Source organism: Eurosta solidaginis, unplaced genomic scaffold, assembly GCF_040869045.1.
Source record: "Eurosta solidaginis isolate ZX-2024a unplaced genomic scaffold, ASM4086904v1 ctg00001081.1, whole genome shotgun sequence".
NCBI lineage: Eukaryota > Metazoa > Arthropoda > Insecta > Diptera > Tephritidae > Eurosta > Eurosta solidaginis.
The window spans coordinates 147,013-159,263 of record NW_027136919.1 but is presented as its reverse complement, the minus strand read 5'-3'; positions in this window follow the sequence as shown (position 1 = coordinate 159,263).

Genomic DNA, 12,251 nt, shown 5'->3' with positions numbered 1-12,251 from the left:
CGGTAAGCAAATTAAAAAAAAAACGCAATATGTAGGCTACACGAGAACGGAGACGTCGAGTAACCAAAACAAATGCGCTAAACAAATTCGTACACGTTATTTATCAATTTAACTCTAGAATTAAAGGATATACAACGAGAAACAACGTTTGACAACCTTTAAACAGTTTTAATAACTATCTCAAAAATTGTCGCTCTGATGCAAACAACTGATGAGTTATCTACTTAAATTTGATGAACAAAACGACTTACGTATTTTAAACATGCTAACCTTTAGCCCGGTAAGCAAATTAAAAAAAAACGCAATATGTAGGCTACACGAGAACGGAGACGTCGAGTAACCAAAACAAATGCGTTAAACAAATTCGTACACGTTATTTATCAATTTAACTCTAGAATTAAAGGATATACAACGAGAAACAACGTTTGACAACCTTTAAACAGTTTTAATAACTATCTCAAAAATTGTCGCTCTGATGCAATCAACTGATGAGTTATCTACTTAAATTTGTTGAACAAAACGACTTACGCATTTTAAACATGCTAACCTTTAGCCCGGTAAGCAAATTAAAAAAAAACGCAATATGTAGGCTACACGAGAACGGAGACGTCGAGTAACCAAAACAAATGCGGTAAACAAATTCGTACATGTTATTTATCAATTTAACTCTAGAATTAAAGGATATACAACGAGAAACAACGTTTGACAACCTTTAAACAGTTTTAATAACTATCTCAAAAATTGTCGCTCTGATGCAAACAACTGATGAGTTATCTACTCAGATTTGTTGAACAAAACGACTTACGTATTTTAAACATGCTAACCTTTAGCCCGGTAAGCAAATTAAAAAAAAAAACGCAATATGTAGGCTACACGAGAACGGAGACGTCGAGTAACCAAATCAAATGCGTTAAACAAATTCGTACACGTTATTTATCAATTTAACTCTAGAATTAAAGGATATACAACGAGAAACAACGTTTGACAACCTTTAAACAGTTTTAATAACTATCTCAAAAATTGTCGCTCTGATGCAAACAACTGATAAGTTATCTACTTAAATTTGTTGAACAAAACGACTTACGTATTTTAAACATGCTAACCTTTAGAACGGTAAGCAAATAAAAAAAAAAAACGCAATATGTAGGCTACACGAGAACGGAGACATCGAGTAACCAAAACAAATGCGTTAAACAAATTCGTACACGTTATTTATCAATTTAACTCTAGAATTAAAGGATATACAACGAGAAACAACGTTTGACAACCTTTAAACAGTTTTAATAACTATCTCAAAAATTGTCGCTCTGATGCAAACAACTGATGAGTTATCTACTCAAATTTGTTGAACAAAACGACTTACGTATTTTAAGCATGCTAACCTTTAGCAAGGTAAGCAAATTTAAAAAAAAACGCAATATGTAGGCTACACGAGAACGGAGACGTCGAGTAACCAAAACAAATGCGTTAAACAAATTCGTACACGTTATTTATCAATTTAACTCTAGAATTAAAGGATATACAACGAGAAACAACGTTTGACAACCTTTAAACAGTTTTAATAACTATCTCAAAAATTGTCGCTCTGATGCAAACAACTGATGAGTTATCTACTTAAATTTGATGAACAAAACGACTTACGTATTTTAAACATGCTAACCTTTAGCCCGGTAAGCAAATTTAAAAAAAAAACGCAATATGTAGGCTACACGAGAACGGAGACGTCGAGTAACCAAAACAAATGCGTTAAACAAATTCGTACACGTTATTTATTAATTTAACTCTAGAATTAAAGGATATACAACGAGAAACAACGTTTGACAACCTTTAAACAGTTTTAATAACTATCTCAAAAATTGTCGCTCTGATGCAAACAACTGATGAGTTATCTACTTAAATTTGATGAACAAAACGACTTCCGTATTTTAAACATGCTAACCTTTAGCCCGGTAAGCAAATTAAAAAAAAAACGCAATATGTAGGCTACACGAGAACGGAGACGTCGAGTAACCAAAACAAATGCGTTAAACAAATTCGTACACGTTATTTATCAATTTAACTCTAGAATTAAAGGATATACAACGAGAAACAACGTTTGACAACCTTTAAACAGTTTTAATAACTATCTCAAAAATTATCGCTCTGATGCAAACAACTGATGAGTTATCTACTTAGGTATGTTGAACAAAACGGTTTACGTATTTTAAGCATGCTAACCTTTAGCCCGGTAAGCAAATTAAAAAAAAAACGCAATATGTAGGCTACACGAGAACGGAGACGTCGAGTAACCAAAACAAATGCATTAAACAAATTCGTACACGTTATTTATCAATTTAACTCTAGAATTAAAGGATATACAACGAGAAACAACGTTTGACAACCTTTAAACAGTTTTAATAACTATCTCAAAAATTATCGCTCTGATGCAAACAACTGATGAGTTATCTACTTAAATTTGTTGAACAAAACGACTTACGTATTTTAAACATGCTAACCTTTAGCCCGGTAAGCAAATTAAAAAAAAAAACGCAATATGTAGGCTACACGAGAACGGAGACGTCGAGTAACCAAAACAAATGCGTTAAACAAATTCGTACACGTTATTTATCAATTTAACTCTAGAATTAAAGGATATACAGCGAGAAACAACGTTTGACAACCTTTAAACAGTTTTAATAACTATCTCAAAAATTGTCGCTCTGATGCAAACAACTGATGAGTTATCTACTCAGATTTGTTGAACAAAACGACTTACGTATTTTAAACATGCTAACCTTTAGCCCGGTAAGCAAATTAAAAAAAAACGCAATATGTAGGCTACACGAGAACGGAGACGTCGAGTAACCAAAACAAATGCGTTAAACAAATTCGTACACGTTATTTATCAATTTAACTCTAGAATTAAAGGATATACAACGAGAAACAACGTTTGACAACCTTTAAACAGTTTTAATAACTATCTCAAAAATTGTCGCTCTGATGCAAACAACTGATGAGTTATCTACTTAAATTTGTTGAACAAAACGACTTACGTATTTTAAGCATGCTAACCTTTAGCCCGGTAAGCAAATTAAAAAAAAAACGCAATATGTAGGCTACACGAGAACGGAGACGTCGAGTAACCAAAAGAAATGCGTTAAACAAATTCGTACACGTTATTTATCAATTTAACTCTAGAATTAAAGGATATACAACGAGAAACAACGTTTGACAACCTTTAAACAGTTTTAATAACTATCTCAAAAATTATCGCTCTGATGCAAACAACTGATGAGTTATCTACTTAAATTTGTTGAACAAAACGACTTACGTATTTTAAACATGCTAACCTTTAGCCCGGTAAGCAAATTAAAAAAAAAAAGAAATATGTAGGCTACACGAGAACGGAGACGTCGAGTAACCAAAACAAATGCGTTAAACAAATTCGTACACGTTATTTATCAATTTAACTCTAGAATTAAAGGATATACAACGAGAAACAACGTTTGACAACCTTTAAAGAGTTTTAATAACTATCTCAAAAATTGTCGCTCTGATGCAAACAACTGATGAGTTATCTACTTAAATTTGATAAACAAAACGACTTACGTATTTTAAACATGCTAACCTTTAGCCCGGTAAGCAAATTTAAAAAAAAACGCAATATGTAGGCTACACGAGAACAGAGACGTCGAGTAACCAAAACAAATGCGTTAAACAAATTCGTACACGTTATTTATCAATTTAACTCTAGAATTAAAGGATATACAACGAGAAACAACGTTTGACAACCTTTAAACAGTTTTAATAACTATCTCAAAAATTATCGCTCTGATGCAAACAACTGATGAGTTATCTACTTAAATATGTTGAACCAAACGACTTACGCATTTTAAGCATGCTAACCTTTAGCCCGGTAAGCAAATAAAAAAAAAACGCAATATGTAGGCTACACGAGAACGGAGACGTCGAGTAACCAAAACAAAAGCGTTAAACAAATTCGTACACGTTATTTATCAATTTAACTCTAGAATTAAAGGATACACAACGAGAAACAACGTTTGACAACCTTTAAACAGTTTTAATAACTATCTCAAAAATTATCGCTCTGATGCAAACAACTGATGAGTTATCTACTTAAATTTGTTGAACAAAACGACTTACGTATTTTAAACATGCTAACCTTTAGCCCGGTAAGCAAATTAAAAAAAAAACGCAATATGTAGGCTACACGAGAACGGAGACGTCGAGTAACCAAAACAAATGCGTTAATCAAATTCGTACACGTTATTTATCAATTTAACTCTAGAATTAAAGGATATACAACGAGAAACAACGTTTGACAACCTTTAAACAGTTTTAATAACTATCTCAAAAATTGTCGCTCTGATGCAAACAACTGATGAGTTATCTACTCAAATTTGTTGAACAAAACGACTTACGTATTTTAAACATGCTAACCTTTGGCCCGGTAAGCAAATTAAAAAAAAAACGCAATATGTAGGCTACACGAGAACGGAGACGTCGAGTAACCAAAACAAATGCGTTAAACAAATTCGTACACGTTATTTATCAATTTAACTCTAGAATTAAAGGATACACAACGAGAAACTACGTTTGACAACCTTTAAACAGTTTTAATAACTATCTCAAAAATTGTCGCTCTGATGCAAACAACTGATGAGTTATCTACTTAAATTTGTTGAACAAAACGACTTACGTATTTTAAACATGCTAACCTTTAGCCCGGTAAGCAAATTAAAAAAAAAACGCAATATGTAGGCTACACGAGAACGGAGACGTCGAGTAACCAAAACAAATGCGTTAAACAAATTCGTACACGTTATTTATCAATTTAACTCTAGAATTAAAGGATATACAACGAGAAACAACGTTTGACAACCTTTAAACAGTTTTAATAACTATCTCAAAAATTGTCGCTCTGATGCAAACAACTGATGAGTTATCTACTCAGATTTGTTGAACAAAACGACTTACGTATTTTAAACATGCTAACCTTTAGCCCGGTAAGCAAATTAAAAAAAAAACGCAATATGTAGACTACACGAGAAGGGAGACGTCGAGTAACCAAAACAAATGCGTTAAACAAATTCGTACACGTTATTTATCAATTTAACTCTAGAATTAAAGGATATACAACGAGAAACAACGTTTGACAACCTTTAAACAGTTTTAATAACTATCTCAAAAATTGTCGCTCTGATGCAAACAACTGATGAGTTATCTACTTAAATTTGTTGAACAAAACGACTTACGTATTTTAAGCATGCTAACCTTTAGCCCGGTAAGCAAATTAAAAAAAAAACGCAATATGTAGGCTACACGAGAACGGAGACGTCGAGTAACCAAAAGAAATGCGCTAAACAAATTCGTACACGTTATTTATCAATTTAACTCTAGAATTAAAGGATATACAACGAGAAACAACGTTTGACAACCTTTAAACAGTTTTAATAACTATCTCAAAAATTATCGCTCTGATGCAAACAACTAATGAGTTATCTACTTAAATTTGTTGAACAAAACGACTTACGTATTTTAAACATGCTAACCTTTAGCCCGGTAAGCAAATTAAAAAAAAAAACGCAATATGTAGGCTACACGAGAACGGAGACGTCGAGTAACCAAAACAAATGCGTTAAACAAATTCGTACACGTTATTTATCAATTTAACTCTAGAATTAAAGGATATACAACGAGAAACAACGTTTGACAACCTTTAAACAGTTTTAATAACTATCTCAAAAATTGTCGCTCTGATGCAAACAACTGATGAGTTATCTACTTAAATTTGATAAACAAAACGACTTACGTATTTTAAACATGCTAACCTTTAGCCCGGTAAGCAAATTTAAAAAAAAAACGCAATATGTAGGCTACACGAGAACAGAGACGTCGAGTAACCAAAACAAATGCGTTAAACAAATTCGTACACGTTATTTATCAATTTAACTCTAGAATTAAAGGATATACAACGAGAAACAACGTTTGACAACCTTTAAACAGTTTTAATAACTATCTCAAAAATTATCGCTCTGATGCAAACAATTGATGATTTATCTACTTAAATTTGATGAACAAAACGACTTACGTATTTTAAACATGCTAACCTTTAGCCCGGCAAGCAAATTAAAAAAAAAAACGCATTATGTAGGCTACACGAGAACGGAGACGTCGAGTAACCAAAACAAATGCGTTAAACAAATTCGTACAGGTTATTTATCAATTTAACTCTAGAATTAAAGGATATACAACGAGAAACAACGTTTGACAACCTTTAAACAGTTTTAATAACTATCTCAAAAATTATCGCTTTGATGCAAACAACTGATAGTTATCTACTTAAATTTGATGAACAAAACGACTTACGTATTTTAAACATGCTAACCTTTAGCCCGGTAAGCAAATTAAAAAAAAACGCAATATGTAGGCTACACGAGAACGGAGACGTCGAGTAACCAAAACAAATGCGTTAAACAAATTCGTACACGTTATTTATCAATTTAACTCTAGAATTAAAGGATATACAACGAGAAACAACGTTTGACAACCTTTAAACAGTTTTAATAACTATCTCAAAAATTGTCGCTCTGATGCAAACAACTGATGAGTTATCTATTTAAATTTGATGAACAAAACGACTTACGTATTTTAAACATGCTAACCTTTAGCCCGGTAAGCAAATTAAAAAAAAAACGCAATATGTAAGCTACACGAGAACGGAGAAGTCGAGTAACCAAAGCAAATGCGTTAAACAAATTCGTACACGTTATTTATCAATTTAACTCTAGATTTAAAGGATATACAACGAGAAACAACGTTTGACAACCTTTAAACAGTTTTAATAACTATCTCAAAAATTATCGCTCTGATGCAAACAACTGATGAGTTATCTACTTAAATTTGATGAACAAAACGACTTACGTATTTTAAACATGTTAAACTTTAGCCCGGTAAGCAAATTAAAAAAAAACGCAATATGTAGGCTACACGAGAACGGAGACTTCGAGTAACCAAAACAAATGCGTTAAACAAATTCGTACACGTTATTTATCAATTTAACTCTAGAGTTAAAGGATATACAACGAGAAACAACGTTTGACAACCTTTAAACAGTTTTAATAACTATCTCAAAAATTGTCGCTCTGATGCAAACAACTGATGAGTTATCTACTTAAATTTGATGAACAAAACGACTTACGTATTTTAAACATGCTAACCTTTAGCCCGGTAAGCAAATTAAAAAAAAAAACGCAATATGTAGGCTACACGAGAACGGAAACGTCGAGTAACCAAAACAAATGCGTTAAACAAATTCGTACACGTTATTTATCAATTTAACTCTAGAATTAAAGGATATACAACGAGAAACAACGTTTGACAACCTTTAAACAGTTTTAATAACTATCTCAAAAATTGTCGCTCTGATGCAAACAACTGATGAGTTATCTACTTAAATTTGTTGAGCTAAACGACTTACGTATTTTAAACATGCTAACCTTTAGCCCGGTAAGCAAATTAAAAAAAAAACGCAATATGTAGGCTACACGAGAACGGAGACGTCGAGTAACCAAAACAAATGCGTTAAACAAATTCGTACACGTTACTTATCAATTTAACTCTAGAATTAAAGTGTATACAACGAGAAACAACGTTTGACAACCTTTAAACAGTTTTAATAACTATCTCAAAAATTATCGCTCTGATGCAAACAACTGATGAGTTATCTACTTAAATTTGATGAACAAAACGACTTACGTATTTTAAACATGCTAAACTTTAGCCCGGTAAGCAAATTAAAAAAAAAAACGCAATATGTAGGCTACACGAGAACGGAGACGTCGAGTAACCAAAACAAATGCGTTAAACAAATTCGTACACGTTATTTATCAATTTAACTCTAGAATTAAAGGATATATAACGAGAAACAACGTTTGACAACCTTTAAACAGTTTTAATAACTATCTCAAAAATTGTCGCTCTGATGCAAACAACTGATGAGTTATCTACTTAAATTTGATGAACAAAACGACTTACGTATTTTAAACATGCTAACCTTTAGCCCGGTAAGCAAATTAAAAAAAAAACGCAATATGTAGGCTACACGAGAACGGAGACGTCGAGTAACCAAAACAAATGCGTTAAACAAATTCGTACACGTTATTTATCAATTTAACTCTAGAATTAAAGGATATACAACGAGAAACAACGTTTGACAACCTTTAAACAGTTTTAATAACTATCTCAAAAATTATCGCTCTGATGCAAAAAACTGATGAGTTATCTACTTAAATTTGATGAACAAAACGACTTACGTATTTTAAACATGCTAACCTTTAGCCCGGTAAGCAAATTAAAAAAAAAAACGCAATATGTAGGCTACACGAGAACGGAGACGTCGAGTAACCAAAACAAATGCGTTAAACAAATTCGTACACTTTATTTATCAATTTAACTCTAGAATTAAAGGATATACAAAGAGAAACAACGTTTGACAACCTTTAAACAGTTTTAATAACTATCTCAAAAATTGTCGCTCTGATGCAAACAACTGATGAGTTATCTACTTAAATTTGATGAACAAAACGACTTACGTATTTTAAACATGCTAACCTTTAGCCCGGTAAGCAAATTAAAAAAAAAAAACGCAATATGTAGGCTACACGAGAACGGAGACGTCGAGTAACCAAAACAAATGCGTTAAACAAATTCGTACACGTTATTTATCAATTTAACTCTAGAATTAAAGGATATACAACGAGAAACAACGTTTGACAACCTTTAAACAGTTTTAATAACTATCTCAAAAATTGTCGCTCTGATGCAAACAACTGATGAGTTATCTACTTAAATTTGATAAACAAAACGACCAACGTATTTTAAACATGCTAACCTTTAGCCCGGTAAGCAAATTTAAAAAAAAACGCAATATGTAGGCTACACGAGAACAGAGAAGTCGAGTAACCAAAACAAATGCGTTAAACAAATTCGTACACGTTATTTATCAATTTAACTCTAGAATTAAAGGATATACAACGAGAAACAACGTTTGACAACCTTTAAACAGTTTTAATAACTATCTCAAAAATTATCGCTCTGATGCAAACAACTGATGATTTATCTACTTAAATTTGATGAACAAAACGACTTACGTATTTTAAACATGCTAACCTTTAGCCCGGCAAGCAAATTAAAAAAAAAAACGCAATATGTAGGCTACACGAGAACGGAGACGTCGAGTAACCAAAACAAATGCGTTAAACAAATTCGTACAGGTTATTTATCAATTTAACTCTAGAATTAAAGGATATACAACGAGAAACAACGTTTGACAACCTTTAAACAGTTTTAATAACTATCTCAAAAATTATCGCTTTGATGCAAACAACTGATGAGTTATCTACTTAAATTTGATGAACAAAACGACTTACGTATTTTAAACATGCTAACCTTTAGCCCGGTAAGCAAATTAAAAAAAAACGCAATATGTAGGCTACACGAGAACGGAGACGTCGAGTAACCAAAACAAATGCGTTAAACAAATTCGTACACGTTATTTATCAATTTAACTCTAGAATTAAAGGATATACAACGAGAAACAACGTTTGACAACCTTTAAACAGTTTTAATAACTATCTCAAAAATTGTCGCTCTGATGCAAACAACTGATGAGTTATCTATTTAAATTTGATGAACAAAACGACTTACGTATTTTAAACATGCTAACCTTTAGCCTGGTAAGCAAATTAAAAAAAAAAACGCAATATGTAAGCTACACGAGAACGGAGACGTCGAGTAACCAAAACAAATGCGTTAAATAAATTCGTACACGTTATTTATCAATTTAACTCTAGAATTAAAGTGTATACAACGAGAAACAACGTTTGACAACCTTTAAACAGTTTTAATAACTATCTCAAAAATTATCGCTCTGATGCAAACAACTGATGAGTTATCTACTTAAATTTGATGAACAAAACGACTTACGTATTTTAAACATGCTAAACTTTAGCCCGGTAAGCAAGTTAAAAAAAAAACGCAATATGTAGGCTACACGAGAACGGAGACGTCGAGTAACCAAAACAAATGCGTTAAACAAATTCGTACACGTTATTTATCAATTTAACTCAAGAGTTAAAGGATATACAACGAGAAACAACGTTTGACAACCTTTAAACAGTTTTAATAACTATCTCAAAAATTGTCGCTCTGATGCAAACAACTGATGAGTTATCTACTTAAATTTGATGAACAAAACGACTTACGTATTTTAAACATGCTAACCTTTAGCCCGGTAAGCAAATTAAAAAAAAAACGCAATATGTAGGCTACACGAGAACGGAGACGTCGAGTAACCAAAACAAATGCGTTAAACAAATTCGTACACGTTACTTATCAATTTAACTCTAGAATTAAAGTGTATACAACAAGAAACAACGTTTGACAACCTTTAAAAAGTTTTAATAACTATCTCAAAAATTATAGCTCTGATGCAAACAACTGATGAGTTATCTACTTAAATTTGATGAACAAAACGACTTACGTATTTTAAACATGCTAAACTTTAGCCCGGTAAGCAAATTAAAAAAAAAACGCAATATGTAGGCTACACGAGAACGGAGACGTCGAGTAACCAAAACAAATGCGTTAAACAAATTCGTACAGGTTATTTATCAATTTAACTCTAGAATTAAAGGATATACAACGAGAAACAACGTTTGACAACCTTTAAACAGTTTTAATAACTATCTCAAAAATTATCGCTTTGATGCAAACAACTGATGAGTTATCTACTTAAATTTGATGAACAAAACGACTTACGTATTTTAAACATGCTAACCTTTAGCCCGGTAAGCAAATTAAAAAAAAACGCAATATGTAGGCTACACGAGAACGGAAACGTCGAGTAACCAAAACAAATGCGTTAAACAAATTCGTACACGTTATTTATCAATTTAACTCTAGAATTAAAGGATATACAACGAGAAACAACGTTTGACAACCTTTAAACAGTTTTAATAACTATCTCAAAAATTGTCGCTCTGATGCAAACAACTGATGAGTTATCTACTTAAATTTGTTGAGCTAAACGACTTACGTATTTTAAACATGCTAACCTTTAGCCCGGTAAGCAAATTAAAAAAAAAACGCAATATGTAGGCTACACGAGAACGGAGACGTCGAGTAACCAAAACAAATGCGTTAAACAAATTCGTACACGTTACTTATCAATTTAACTCTAGAATTAAAGTGTATACAACGAGAAACAACGTTTGACAACCTTTAAACAGTTTTAATAACTATCTCAAAAATTATCGCTCTGATGCAAACAACTGATGAGTTATCTACTTAAATTTGATGAACAAAACGACTTACGTATTTTAAACATGCTAAACTTTAGCCCGGTAAGCAAATTAAAAAAAAAAACGCAATATGTAGGCTACACGAGAACGGAGACGTCGAGTAACCAAAACAAATGCGTTAAACAAATTCGTACACGTTATTTATCAATTTAACTCTAGAATTAAAGGATATATAACGAGAAACAACGTTTGACAACCTTTAAACAGTTTTAATAACTATCTCAAAAATTGTCGCTCTGATGCAAACAACTGATGAGTTATCTACTTAAATTTGATGAACAAAACGACTTACGTATTTTAAACATGCTAACCTTTAGCCCGGTAAGCAAATTAAAAAAAAAACGCAATATGTAGGCTACACGAGAACGGAGACGTCGAGTAACCAAAACAAATGCGTTAAACAAATTCGTACACGTTATTTATCAATTTAACTCTAGAATTAAAGGATATACAACGAGAAACAACGTTTGACAACCTTTAAACAGTTTTAATAACTATCTCAAAAATTATCGCTCTGATGCAAAAAACTGATGAGTTATCTACTTAAATTTGATGAACAAAACGACTTACGTATTTTAAACATGCTAACCTTTAGCCCGGTAAGCAAATTAAAAAAAAAAACGCAATATGTAGGCTACACGAGAACGGAGACGTCGAGTAACCAAAACAAATGCGTTAAACAAATTCGTACACTTTATTTATCAATTTAACTCTAGAATTAAAGGATATACAAAGAGAAACAACGTTTGACAACCTTTAAACAGTTTTAATAACTATCTCAAAAATTGTCGCTCTGATGCAAACAACTGATGAGTTATCTACTTAAATTTGATGAACAAAACGACTTACGTATTTTAAACATGCTAACCTTTAGCCCGGTAAGCAAAT